General features: G+C 41.2%; 1 protein-coding gene and 1 pseudogene across 3 annotated transcripts in view; both read right to left on the bottom strand.

Annotated features, from left to right (window-relative positions):
- Positions 1–15,612, bottom strand: part of TPK1 (thiamin pyrophosphokinase 1) — an 881,459-nt gene that overhangs the window by 453,978 nt on the left and 411,869 nt on the right. The gene's annotated exons all lie outside the window — the stretch shown is intronic.
- On the bottom strand, positions 14,133–14,266 carry LOC141146414 (U2 spliceosomal RNA; annotated as a pseudogene).

The raw sequence follows: 15,612 nt of genomic DNA, 5'->3' as shown, positions 1-15,612 counted from the left end.
GTCCTTTTGTTCTTGATACTGCCCAACTGAACCTACTTTTCTCCAAACTGTATATATTAAGTTTCTGAAGTCTCTTCTAATATGTTACAGTCATCAAACCCTTCACTATTGTTGTTGTCCATATCTGGACTCTTATCAATATCTTTTTTGTAACTGAGGTCTCCGGAAATGGACACATTTTTCTAAATGAGCTCTAACTAAAGTTCTATATAGAAAAATCAAGACCTCCTTTCTTCTGCTGGTGACCCCTTTGGTGATAACTAAAGATCTATGTAGGGGAATCAGGACCTCTAGTCTCCTGTTGGTGATCCCTCTGCCTGACCACACTCTATGCTCATTTTGCAATCATCTGAAATAAGTAGCCCCCAAACCTTTTTCCTCTGTATTGCTGACCAAACTACACCCATAATATTACACTCTATCAAGGGATTATGAGTCCCTTGGTACATTATTATTACATTTAGAGGATTGAACTGCAATTTCCACGGTTTTGACCAATCTTCCAGCGATACTAAATCATATTTCATGTTATAGACACCTCCAGGGGTATCCACCCTATTGCACAGCTTTGTGTCATCAGCAAAAAGACATACTTCACCCACCAACCCTTTAGTTATATCACTTACACACAGAATAAAAAGAACAGGACCTGGTACAAAGCATTGTTGCACGCCATTAGTGACTGGTCTATATTCCAAACGAATGCCATTTACAACTACATTCTGATGTCTATCATTTAGCCAATTGCATATCTACTGAACCATCTAAAGAATAAGTCCTAGCTTGTACAACTTTTTTATTAGATCATCATGTGGAACTATATCAAATGCTTTTCTGATCAACAAATGCTCAGCTGGTCAAGGCTCTGGAGATATCCCAAATTTAATCTTGAGATCCATCCAGATGCCTGGACTGGCAGCTGGCTCAGCCTTTCAGCACTCTGCTGGCAGACTGAGCCAGCTGCTCCCGTCCCCTGGACGCGCTGGAGGGGCAGGGCAAAGAGCTGGTGTCTGAAGACTGCTGATCAATCAGCTCTAGGTATATAGGCGGCGGAGAACAGAAATGGAATGATGGAGCTCTTAATAATTTGGCGTAATCATTTTTCTATAATTTAATTTAACAGATCATACAAAAGACATCAGATACAAACTTGTTCTGAAAAAATGTTGCCACAGCATGAATTCCATCAGCAGACAAAGAATAACACTCAGTAGCACATATACAATCATTTTGCATTCAGATGAGAGAAATAGTATTGAATGTACAGCATCTAATTGTAGAAGTGATTATGCATGATAAAAACAGATTGTCCCATATTTGAAGTCAAGTGGACTAACACATTATAAGGTTATATTTGTTTTCTAAATTGTAAGAAAATATTTACACTTCGGTATTGATATGAGGGGGTAAAAGATAGTTTACGCTACAAAGAAGCAGAGAATGTCACTGGGGAAGAGTGATGGTGAGGGAAGGAGGAGTATGCCAAACTGATTTATAGGTCTTACAGTGTTACAAAGGTGGACTAAAATGTATTTTTTTAATATTTTGTTAAATGCACATTTCCCATCAGTAATTATCAGTGGTTGTAAAATATTGCCATGGTCTCCATTGCCAGGGATTGCGAGAGAGCTGTGACATGAGAGTTATCAGTGTCCGACAGCCTTTATGTACAGATGTTACATAGAAAAGGCAAGGTTCACTTTAAACTTTTAATGCAACTAAAACGTCATATTTAGACAAGTATTATGTTTTCTAACTACCGATAGAAGTCAGCTTTTCTTACTTTCAATGATTCTTTCCTATTAGCTCCAAAAAGTTCTGCCAGAAGTACAGTGGGATATGAACTCTTAGCAGCTGCAGCGGAACTGGGTCTATTATTGATAACACCAATTCTGGTGTTGTGTTCAGCTCCCTCCATTTGCTTAGGCAGTCATAAAGCACAGCCACAGAACCATCCCAGAAATGGACAGAAATACAAATCCATTACCTGTGTATTTAGCGGTTTGTCTTTAGTTTAACTTTTAAGTGACAGTACACAAATAACATTCAAGTACAATTAATAAATACAGGCGTATGACCCCAAACCATATATTTCCCTCATCATTCTTCTCTCTTATTTCAGGAGACTCTGGAATGACTAGAACTTAAATCAAGTGTTTATTGCGCTTTATGCACATGGTCGCAAGTGGGTGTACGACATGCATGGATCGTAAATAGTTGCGTAGGGGAGCCACAGGTGAATTGGCCAGCATCCAACTGCAGCGATTGGCTGAAATCTACTATATGAGGATTTACTCCAGCGCTTGCGTAAACTTGCGCATAGACATACAACCCTGGATGCAGACCGAAACAGGAAGTGGAGGAAATCTCTCCCCAATGTGGACATACAGCAATGAAAACTGGAAAAACCCTAAAAACCCTTTTCCACGCTATCAAAAAAATTATTTAACAGATTAAGCTGAGGTTCCACTTTAACAAACATTCATTTAGCAGCAATAAAGAAAAAACGTTGCAGTATAAATATACAACTAAGAAAAATGCTGTAAATGCGATATACAATGGCAGAGTGAGGAAATTCTGCTGGAAGACAAATAGAACCATAGAGAACAATGACATAATAGGGGCTGGCAGACCGGGCTTCAGGGGCAAAGCAATTACTGCTTGATTGACATACAATAAAGGAAAACTTTGGCCACAAATTGTAACAATTTCTTTGTCCAGTGAAGTTGGCAACTTCTCTTTAAAACAAGTCATACTCATTAGAACTTGAGGTGTATATGTAATGGTAGATTTACTGCTATCAAAATGATTTAGAGTGAGTGACAGAGATGAATAAGCACTTGAGAAGACTCATACCATGCAATTTGTAGGTGATGAATGACATATCACATCAAATAATTACTGTAGTGTCACACCGGGTAAGGTAGGCTGCTGAGGCAAGTTACTATAATGTTTCCAATACATAAATATCAAATAAACAATAGCAATATGAGGGTGTTTTCACACCATACTGCACAAAAAAAACTCACTGTAATGCACTGAAAATTATGTTCATTGATGTGCATTTAACATGCATTGTTATGCACATTGCATTGCGTTTTAATGTGCATTTGACATATGTTTTCATTTCATCAGTTGTCAAATGCCAGGTCCCTAGAAGGGTCAAAATACTAAGAGCAATTTATTTTTTCATATTTTTTTACTTCTAGTTACATTGTGTTTCCGTGCATTTGTGTGCATTGCGTACATGTACACATCATTGTGGTGTGAATGAGGCACATAGAAAACCATTGTTTTCTATGTGCCTTTGCAGTGACCTGTGCTGATCTGATGCTGAAAAATGACTACACACAATATGAACGAGCCCTAATATGCACACTTGGACACAAAGCACACAAAAAAACAGCCTGTGTGAGAACTGTAAATTTATCGACTTCAGTCCCGGAAGATTTGGCTGCTGAATGACCAGGCCATTTTTTGCGATTCGGTACTGCGTCGCTTTAACTAACAATTGCGCTGTCGTGCGGCGCTGCACCCAAACAAAATTGACGTCCTTTTTTTCCAACAAATAGAGCTTTCTTTTGGTGGTATTTGATCATCTCTGCAGTTTGTATTTTTCACGCTATAAACAAAATGAGCGACAATTTTGAAAAAAAAAAAACACAATATTTTGTACTTTTTGCTATAATAAATATCCCCAATTTTTTTTAAAAAAAAGCTAATTTTTTCTCAGTTTAGACCGATATGTATTGTTCTACGTATTTTTGGTAATAAAAATTGCAATAAGCGTATATTGATTGGTTTGCACAAGTTATAGGGTCTACAAAATAGGGTATAGATTTATAGCATTTTTATTATTATTTTTTTTTACTAGTAATGGCGGTGATCTGCGATTTTTATCGGGACTGTAACATTATGGCGGACACATCAGACACTTTTGACACATTTTTGGGACCATTGGCATTTATACAGCGATCAGTGCTATAAAAATGCACAGATTACTGTACAAATGTCACTGGCGGGGAAGGGGTTAACACTAGGGGGCGATCAAGGGGTTAACTGTGTTCCCTGTGTGTGTTTCTAACTGTAGGGGGAGGGGACTGACCTAGAGGAAATGACAGATCGTTGTTCCTAGCTATTAGGAACTCACGATCTGTCTCTTCTCACAGAACAGAACAGGGATTTGTGTGTTCTGCCTCTCGTGCCCGCGATCGCACGTGGCCGGTGGTCATCGCGACCGCAGGCCACCAGCATCAGCACCCCCGCAGTGCAGCGGGCGCATGCTATCCTGCTTAAAGGAGCCGATGTATAGCATAGGACGGCTCGCGGGATCGTGCCGACCTGCGGCAGTATAATGACGGCGGCTAGTCTTCAAGCAGTTAATGTCTTCATTCTCAGCAACAATCTGTGAAATGCTATTGGACTTATTATTAGGGCAAGGCAAAAGTCATTGTGTGCAATCACCCAAGTCAACCAGTCAAGTTTTATCCTTGGGCTGTGTAAAAAATAAACAGTGGAAACCTTCAATTTGACCTGCTTTCAGCTGCTAAACCACAAGTTGTTTAAAGCCTCTTGCACATGGTACTAGTGTTTGAGCATCAGCATTTCTGGACGTAATTTCAGGAATTTGAGTTTACACGTATTTGCGCATTCGTGGGTACAATACAATCCTTAAGAAAAAAACAAGAAAATTAAAAATATTTATGCTCATATGTGCATATTTGCACGTACCGGCACAAAATACTGACTGGGAAATCATACTTTTTTATTTGTTTTTTTAATCAAGAATATGCAGTGCTTATTTACGCACATGTGTGTACAGGCACATTGTATATAATTATGAAAACATTAGAGGGGGTCAGCGCTAAAGAAAAGAAAATGGGCAGCTTGCAATAGGTAAATATACAGTACCCAAACAAACCAGAAAAGAAAATAATGCAGCGCCTCCAAATATAGAATAAACTTAAAGCATATGCTTTAATTAATTGTGTAATATTCTGTGTTTAGAGGCGCTGCATTATTTTCTTTGTTACATTGTGAACAATGGGTTGCAATTTAGATCAGTAAAAGAAACGCTGTACTGAGCTTTTACAAGCTGCAATGTGCAAGAGGCCTAAAGGATAAATCCATTTTTGTGTGGGAAAAAATTAGCAAATAAAAAAAAAAAATCACTATATCACATACAATTGCAACACAAGTCGTATTGTAATTGAATGTTGTAAAAAATTTATTTTCTCTTTCAATCTGTAGCACTGTAATTTTCTCTAAAATGCAATGCCATATGGCTACCTGGAGGAGTTCTGTACACAGATGATGTCCAGAACGCCCCCCCCCCCAGAAATGTCATTTTCTGCTTGTGTGATTGGCTTATTGATTTTCCAAGTAGTCTGCACTAAGAATCAAATCAGATTTTGACCATTACCTGTAACAAAAATATCATTTTCCAAAGGGAAATCACCTCCAAAGGGGTGGAAACTTTCCTCATTAGAACCCTGTAAGTGCAGCAGCTGATTGATAATTATAAAACCAGTCCCATTCACATTCACTTTACACATGGACACAGACAAACAAATAGCTATATCTTTGGAATAACAAAAGGTAGGACTCTGCAACTAAGTTTGTTAAAAATCCTTGCAATGTAATTATCCAGATGGGAATATTTTTTACTTAACAAAAGAAGAGTTACACTTTAACTATTTCAGATCCGCGCTATAGTCGAATGACGACTACATCATGGATCTACATTGCTGGGACTACGTCTATTGACGTCCCCCCACCTTTCCTCGCTCCCCGCGGAGCGCGCATCTGGGAAAATCTGTGTTGGCCGTGTCCCTTGGACACAGCCAATCACAGATCGCTGTAAATGGCCAATCACAGCGGCTGTTTACAGTGCAATCGGCGTGGCCAGTGAGAGATGATCTCAGATGTAAACATCTGAGATCATCTCTCATTGCCGGCTCTCCCTCCTCACACAAAAACCGAGTGCGAGGAGGGAGAGCTTCTGTGAAGAATCGTGAGTGCTTTTACAGTAAAAAAAACCACACAGTGTGCCCAAACAGTGCCCAATCAGTACCAGAGTGACAATTAGCATCTACAGCTAGTGCCATCAGTGCCCACCTGTGCCATCAGTGCCCATCTGTGCCGTCTCTGCGCATCTGTGCTATCAATGCCCATCTGTGCCACCTCATCAGTGCCCATCTGTGCCACGTCATCAGTGCCAATCAGTGCCCATCTCTACCAATCAGTGCCACCTCATCAGTGCCCATCTGTGCCGCCTCATCAGTGCCCATCTGTGCCACTTCAACAGTGCCCATCTGTGCCACTTCAACAGTGCCCATCTGTGCCACTTCAACAGTGCCCATTTGTGCCACCTCAACAGTGCCCATCTGTGCCACCTCAACAGTGCCCATTTGTACCACCTCATCAGTGCATATCTATGCCCATCTGGGTCGCCTCATTAGTGAACATCTGTGCAATCAGTGCACATCTGTGCTGCTTCATCGGTGCCCATCTGTGCCACCTCAGTGCTCATCTGTGCCACCTTATCAGTGCATATCTGTGCCACCTCATCAGTGCCCATCTGTGCTGCTTCATCAGTGCACATCTGTGCAATCAGTGCCCATCTGTGCCGCCTCATCAGTGCACATCTGAGCCATCAATCAAGTGCACATCTGTGCTCATCAGTGCCGCCTCATCAGTGCCCATCAGTGCAGGCTTAGCACACACCTTTGCAGTCTCATCACCACCAGCAACCATGTCCAAAAGATGCTTTTCCGCCGAGAAGGCGTACCAAATACTTTCCACGGCCGACGAAAACAATGAGGAGCTCTCTTTTTTGGATTCCCTTTCAAATTTGGATTCTGAGTTTGACGTAAATTATGAGCCAGTCCTCAGTAGTGGAACACTGACAGACTCAGAGGAGGAAAATATTCTGCCCGCCAAACGAAGGCATTCTGGTGAGGAGGCAGTGGCATCCACCAGCACCGCAGTGCCATCCACCAGCACAGCAGTGCCATCCACCAGCACCACAGTGCCATCCACCAGCACCACAGTACCTCGGCAAGAAAGGCCAAGTACCAGTGGGGTGTCACCTCATCCCCAAAGGGTTAGGACCCATGCCAGCCTTCCCTATGCCCTTCAGAACCCCTTGTGGCTTCCTCCTAATTCAGGAAAAGCTAACGTTCCCCCTGCCCAGCCAGGTATCCAGGTGGACATGAAGAATTTTTCCCCAATCAATTCTTTAAATTTTATTTTTACGGAGGACTTGTTAGCGTCAATTGTGGCCCAGTGCAACCTGTATGTACAGCAATTTATTTTGAAAAATTCAACATCCTATTATGCCCGTCCCTATGAGTGGAGAGACCTGACAGTGGAGTAGTTGAAGGTTTTTTTGGGCCTCATATTTAATATGGGACTCACCAAAAAAAATGAATTGCGTTCCTATTGGTCAACCCATCCCATCCACCACATGCCGATCTTCTCCGCTGTAATGTCCAGAACCAGATATCTGATGATCATGAGGTTCCTACATTTCAGTGATAATACCCAGTGCCCTCCCCGAAATGACCCAAATTATGACAGGCTTTACAAAACTCGGCCAACACTAAATTATTTTTCAGAAATATTCCCCCAGTTGTTTACCCCGGACCAACACATATGTGTGGATGAGTCCCTTGTTAAATTTAGCGGCAGGCTTAAAATTAAGCAATTTATCCCCAGAAAAATGGCCCGCTATGGGGTGAAGGTGTACAAATTATGTGACCGAGCCACAGGGTACACATATGCCTTCATAGTGTACGAAGGGAAGGACACCCAGCTGCAGCCCCCTAATTGCCCGGACTACTTGGGATCCAGCGGGAAAGTTGTTCGGGACCTCATATACCCCCTACTCAACAAAGGATACCACTTGTACGTAGACAACTTCTACACAAGTCTTCCCCTGTTACACAACCTTCACCGGAAGAAGATGCCAGCATGTGGCACCATAAGAAAGAACCAGAAGGACTTTCCTCAAAGACTTGTCAATATGAAGTTAAGAAGTCTGCGAAACAAGGAGATTCTGGCAGTGAAGTGGAGGGACAGAAGGGATGTCTACATGTTGTCTTTGATCCACAATAACACCTACGTGGAAATCCCCAGAGGGAATGGCCCCATCCAAAAACCAACATGCATCCATGAATACAATTTGTTAATGGGGGGCAGTCGACTTCAACGACCAAATGCTCGAACAATACCTTGCCACAAGACGGACATACCATTGGTATAAATAAGTAGCAATTTATTATTTTCAATTGGCCATATTCAATTCCTATATCATTTACCGCAACTCCACCCAAAACCCCCAACCCTTCCTTGGCTACCAGGAGGAAATTTACACTGCCCTTATATCCCCAAACGGCCCACCAGAAAACATCCGATCAGATGTTCTTAGTCGACTCTCCGAACGCCACTTTCCTGATAAAATCCCTCCCAAACCAACAGGCCAAAGACGTCAAAAAAGATGTAGGGTGTGTACCAGCAGAGGAGTCAGAAGAGACACATCTTATTGTTGTCCCCATTGTCCTTCCCAACCAGGCCTATGCATAGGTGACTGTTTTCGCCGTTACCATACTTCAGTAAATTATTAGTGACGTATGGTAAACGTAAGCCTCAGTTCCTGCCATTTACCCTCACACCCCTTATGCCACTGCCTGCTCTGTAACTGACCCTGGCTTGTATTTTGACCACTTTTCTGCCTGCCGATTCTGTACATACCTCTGCCTGATCTGGAACTGACCCTGGACTGTTATTCGACCATGCTTCTGCCCAACGATTCTGTACATACCTCTGCCTGATCTGGAACTGACCTTGGACTGTTTGACCATGTTATTTGCCTGCCTCTTGGACTGATCTTGTACCCTGCAACTGGACTAGTGGGATTCAACACAGGGGTCTCACATATGTGACGGGCTCCAGAATTGTTTTTTATGGATGAAGAAAACATTTTTTTTTGTTTTCTCATTCCTAGATTAGGGTCTGGAGACTCGGAGGCTTCAAAGAGATTTGGATGGGAGAAGCCTCTATCCTTGTCCCCATTCTGTCCTGAACGAGGCCCTACTTCTGCCTGCTGCCAGTAGGATTTACTGCCATCATGCCTCTGCCTGTCGCACTGACCACAGCACATGGACCATGTTCCTGCCTACTACCAGGACCAATATTTTTGGCACTGCTGACAATATCTCTGCCTGCACTGACCCTGAACTGTATATGGACAGTATCTCTGTCTGCTACCTGAACAATTGTGTTCACTGTTGCTGATCAAATCCCTGTCTGCTGCCTGGACCAGTGCTATCCTCCTGTGGACAACTGCGCTACTAAAACCACACATAATCTTTGGTTTACTCTTTGCTCAGTATTATGTATTTTGGGGTGTAATTCTTGGTATGTGCATGCTATGTGTCCCTGGAACACCTGACGCTGTTCCTTGCATGTTGGATCTCTGTATGCAGCCAGGCTGTGTAAAAGACTCACACATTTGGTAGCGCCATACTCAGAAGGAGTGGCAGAATGTATTCTGGGGTGTCATTTTTGCTATGTGTTGGAAATATCTTATAAACGGACAACTTTGTGTAAAAAAAAAAGTGTTTTCTTTTTTTCCACATTTTCCAAAAATTTCTGGAAAAAAACGACCCGTTCAAAAGACTCATTATGTGTTAGATTTCCAAAATGGCGTTTCCATTGTCCTGGTGCTCTAGGGCCTTTAAAAGTGTTATAGGTAGTCAACACATTAGATGTGTAATTTATGCTCCTTGAACACCTGATGGTGCTCCCTGCATGTTGGGCATCTGTATGTGGCCAGGTAGTGAAAAAGTCCCACACATGTGGTATCATAATACTCAGGAGGAGTAGCAGAATGTATTTTGGGGTGTCATTTTTGCTATCTAAATGCTATGTGTTGGAAATATCTTATAAACGGACAACTTTGTGTAAAAAAAAAAGCGTTTTCATTAGTGTCATCTGTCATCAGTGCCACGTATTAGTGCCATCTGTCATCAGTACCACGTATTAGTGCCATCTGTCATCAGTGCCATGTATTAGTGTCACCTGTCATCAGTGCCACATATTAGTGCCATGTGTCATCAGTGTCATGTGTCATCAGTGCCACGTATTAGTGCCATCTGTCATCAGTGCCACGTACCAGTGCCATTGGTCATCAGTGCCACATTAGTGTCACGTGTCATTGTCCTGGTGCTCCAGGGCCTTCAAAAGTGTAATAGGTAGTCAACAAGTTAGATGTGTAATTTATGCTCCTAGAACACGTGATGGTGCTCCCTGCATGTTGGGCTTCTCTAAGTGGCCAGGCTGTGAAAAAGTCCCACACATGTGGTATCGTAATACTCAGGAGGAGTAGCAGAATGTATTTTGGGGTGTCATTTGTGGTATGCACATTCCATGTGAGAGAAATAAGCTATTACAATGACAATTTTGTGGAAAAAAAAATAAAATAACATCTTAATTTTCCAAAGCATTGTGGGAAAAAAATGACAACTTCAAATAACTCACCATGCCTCTTACTAAATACCCTGGAATGTCTACTTTCCAAAAAGGGGTCATTTGGGGGGCATTTGTACTTTCCTGGCTTGTTAGGGTCTCAAGAAATGAGCCACCAGTACATCAGATGTGATCTTTTTTTATGATTTGCACCATAGCTTATTGACTCTATAACTTTCACACAGACCACATAATATCCACTAATTTGGGTTATTTTTACCAAAGATATGTAGCAGTATAAACTGTGGCCAACATTTATGAAGAAAAATTGCTAATTTGCAAAATTTTATCACAGAAACAAAGAAAAATGTGTTTTTCTTCTAAATTTTCCGTCTTTTTTCATTTATAGTGCAAAAAATAAAAAACCCAGAGGTGATCAAATACAACCAAATGAAAGCTCTATTTGTATGAAAAAAAGGACAAAAAAAATCATTTGGGTACAGTGTTGCATGAGTAATTGTCATTCAAATTGTGAGAGCACTGAAAGCTGAAAATTGGTCTGGGCAGGAGGGGGCTTTAAGTGCCGTGGTTAAATACTTCACTATAGGTTATGACCATCCGATCATATAACAGTGGGCTGTCGGTAAGGGGATAACAAATTGTGAAATTGGGAAACCATTTTATCACAAGGATCTTGGTGTGGTCAGATACTTTGAGGACAGAGGAGAGATCTAGGGTCTAATAGACTCCGATTTTTTTTAAAAAAGCGTACCTGTCACTACCTATTGCACAGATTGCGATAGAAAAATAAGTTGTTTCCCTGAGATAACAATAAAAATGATAAAAAAATGAAAGGAACAGTTTAATAATAAAATAAATAAGCAAAGGCGAATGCAAGCCTCAGTCTTGTGTCGTATGTAAACAGCAATTTCACCATGCATGTGAGGTATCACCGCGAACGTCAGATCGAGGGCAGTAATTTTAGCAGTAGACCTCCTCTGTAAATCTAAAGTGGTAACCTGTAAAGGCTTTGAAAAACGTATGTAATTTGTCGCTGCTGCACGATTGTGCGCAATTTTAAAGCATGTCGTGTTTGGTATCCATGTACTCAGCATAAGATCATCTTTTTTTATTTCATCAAACATTTGGGCAATATAGTGTGTTTTAGTGCATTAAAATTAAAAAAATTAAAAAATAAAATATTCAGTGGGCTCAACATGCCTCTCAGCAATTTCCTTGAGGTGTCTACTTTCCAAAATGGGGTCATTTGGGGGGGGGGGGGGGTGTTGTACTGCCCTGCCATTTTAGCACTTTAAGAAATGAGATAGGCAGTCATAAACTAAAAGCTGTGTACATTCCAGAAAATGTACCCTAGTTTGTAGACGCTATAACTTTTGCGCAAACCAATAAATATATGCTTATTGACATTTTTTTTTACCAAAGACATGTGGCTGAATCCATTTTGGCCTAAAATTTGGTTTATTGGATTTTTTTATAACAAAAAGTAGAAGTATCTTTTTTTTTTTCAAAATTTTCGATCTTTTTTACGTTTATATCGAAAAAAATAAAAATCGCAGAGGCAATCAAATACCATCAAAAGAAAGTTCTATTTGTGGAAAAAAAGGATGCAAATTTCATTTGGTACAACATTGCATGACCACGCAATTACCAGTTAAAGTAGCGCAGTGCCAAATTATAAAAAGTGCTCCGGTCATTAACGGGCCAATTCTTCTGGGGCTGAAGTGGTTAAACAAGTTAGCTTGCATCAGATTAACACGTAACAAGGTCATTAGGGCTTGCTCCTAGTCAAATGTATATCACTTTTACAGACAGCCTTGTTCTTTTTTTTTTTTTTTTAAAAAAGCCAGTGGAGTGCAAAACACACCCAAAAACTTCCACCCGGTGCCAAAAAAAGGGTACACAGATAAAGAGTGAAACACAAAAACGTGCAACGGGTGTTACACTGCTCCTCCACTAGGGACCTTACCCTGATCCCCCGGGGCGTTAGGCTCCAGACGGGACTTAGGTACTTCACTTGGGTCTATCTGGCCGAAACCAGATGGACCCCCGTTCTCTGGAAGGTCTGCCGAAACAGACCCACCCAAGTACTAGGTGGGACTCCCCCGAAGGAAGACCCCATGAGAGAGGGCAAACCAAGCCAGAAGGCCTTTCTCCACCCCCTCCCTTGCTGCCTCTGACCACCCAGCCAGTGTTGAGGACTTCTACCAGTCCAGGGGAACTGAGGAACCACTTTGTTTTCTGGAATTCATCTTTGGCTCTGCTTTGGCAGATAAAGAGGGGATGTCCCAGTCTTGCAGAGGCTCTACCCTTGCCTCCAACATTCCACTACTTCGCCCCGGGTGGCACTAAGCTCCATTGATTCTATGCTTATGGCAGTAGAATCCAACTTCTCTGGTAAGCGTATTTCATCTATTCGCTTAAGTTGATGATATACAAGCTGACGGTTGGGAAGCAGACAAGATTATTCACACGGATTATTCTTTTCCACTGTGGACTTTTGTTCCTTTAGGATTACATATTTGTTTTTATTTCTTGGGACACTACGCATATATGCACTTTGAACTTTATATTTACTACTAATACATGTGTTTTTAGCGCTACAATTTATTTCATATTTGTTTTCCTTTTGGTCACTTGGTTTGTAGCAACTGTCTTTTGTTTTTGTTTTTTTGGGTAGCGCATTAATCATCTTTCCCTACACAGATAAAGAGTGAAACACAAAAACGTGCGACGGGTGTTACACTGCTCCTCCACTAGGGACCTTACCCTGATCCCCCGGGGTGTTAGGCTCCAGACGGGACTTAGGTACTTCACTTGGGTCTATCTGGCCGAAACCAGATGGACCCCCGTTCTCTGGAAGGTCTGCCGAAACAGACCCACCCAAGTACTAGGTGGGACTCCCCTGAAGGAAGACCCCATGAGAGAGGGGAAACCAAGCCAGAAGGCCTTTCTCCACCCCCTCCCAAGACTTTCAGAGTAGGCCCGAGGACCCACACCCTACTCATCACACAGTGATAAACATGTATACACATCAAACAAAAAAATGCAAAAAAGTGACAAACACGGGGATGAATAAAAAGAAAGTGGGGAGAAGGAAGGTGGGAGAGTGAAAAGTGACCATTGGGTAATACAATGGCCGGCCCTCCGGCCAGGAATAAAAATTTCCCCTGGCCCTAGCCAAAAGGCTCAGCCCTAGAGGCAGGTGCGAAAAACGTGTGTTGTGGTGAAGTGATCATGGTGCCATAAATCAAGTGCCAAAACACTGACTGTATGGCACCCCTGAACTGCCACTTCAGGGGAACATTCACCACTGGCTTTTCATGCAACCCTGACCCCCAGCCCAGATCACAACAGCCCCACCCCAGCCAGGAAGGCCTGGAGTTCTGGAAGAGCCCTTTACCATCAGGCCCCACCGTCGCTCCCATCCCTCCTACCTAATTACACTTGGAAAATACTAGCTACTCCCCCCCTCCCCAAAGGAGGAGTAAGTGTTCTCTCCCGAAAAACTGATCGGAGCTAGAGCTACCCCAATCTAGGCCAGAAGGCCAGGGACCCGACCCTTGAGCCGGACCCAGTGGTTCTCCATCCCCATCAGAAGGCTTCCCTTTCGGCTACAAACCGCTCCAGGTTACCTTTACACAAGCAGGTTTTGCATAGCCTCTGCCATCCCTGATACCACTTTGCCGTAGATCAGGGACAAAAGCAAGCGCCACCTCCTGGCAACTGATAAGAACAGATACTACACTTGATCTTAGCCAAAAGGCCAAGAAGCGATAATAATTCCTTTTTCACACTTATAAGCTTTCAAACTATTTCTGAGCATTTGGCAAAAATAACTATATATATATATATATATATATATATATATATATATATATATATATATATATATATATATATATATATATGTGTGCTAAAATGCTGTTGAGTGATAATGGCCTCTTTTAAATTATTTTCTTTGAATGCACATTGAGGATTTTCAAAGGCAAGAGATGCATCCTGGGTGTGTCACTTTGCTAGGTAACAACTAATGTCCTGACCACAAGATTTATGAGGCCCTACTCAAGGAGGTCTATTTTAAATTTAAAAATGGCTAGGGAATCAGTCAAGAGATTATGGCAGAAGGAGTCATCTGATTTAATGAAGCACACAGCCTTTCTACTTACTAAAAAGCTAATTAATTAAAGCATCTCCAGCATTAACATACTTATAGCTAAGGTGATAACATAAAGAATGACAATTTATCATATAGAAAATTTCTCATCTAAGCATTTCCATAATACATATGGGTATCATTGCATAATGGAACTAGAGGTTAGCATAAGAAAATCACATTCTGTAGATGCTTATTATATAATAATCCTTTAGCAGGCATAATATTTCAGAATTTAAAAAAAATATATGCTAATTCAAGGCATATACCTTCTGTGCATTTTTTTAAATTAATACAACAATAAATCAATAAGGAAGATGTGAAATGCAAGTACTGATATTGAGTCTTTCACTATACTGTGTTTGCCTTCATCCTGCATGTTACCATGACTGCTGTAGGTAATGCTGACCACAAAATCGTCAGTCAGAAGTTATAAGCCATACAAAAATGTCGACAAAAATTTTGGCTTGTAGCAATGGTTTCCCCATCTTGTCTTTTCTTCAGCTTGAATTCACTCCCCTTTAGTGTCACCCAAAAGAAGCTCAGTTAAAAGAAAGAAAAACCCCCCTTCAATGGGACTTTAAAGGCCACATACACTGATATGATATGAAAAATAGTTTATTGAGTACACATAAAAGTCTACGATCAGAACAGAATGATCGATATTAAAAAAACATCAAAACTGGTACGAAATATACATACATGTGAAAAAAAACAACAAAAACAAAAAACAACAATTTGCATGAAAAATATTACAAAGAGATGATAATACCAGGGTACCGGGGATTATCACACTGGAGAGTATTATCATCTCTTTGTCATATTTTTTAATGTAAATTGTTGTTTTTTTTTCACATGTATATATAATTCTTATGTGTGACTCTTATGTGTACTCAATAAACTATTTTTCATATTATATCAGTGTATGTGGCCTTTAAAGTCCCATTGAAGGGGGATTTTTCTTTCAT

This window comes from Aquarana catesbeiana, linkage group LG05 (genome assembly GCF_042186555.1).
Source record: "Aquarana catesbeiana isolate 2022-GZ linkage group LG05, ASM4218655v1, whole genome shotgun sequence".
Lineage (NCBI taxonomy): Eukaryota > Metazoa > Chordata > Amphibia > Anura > Ranidae > Aquarana > Aquarana catesbeiana.
This window is presented reverse-complemented; position numbering and strand designations above follow the sequence as displayed.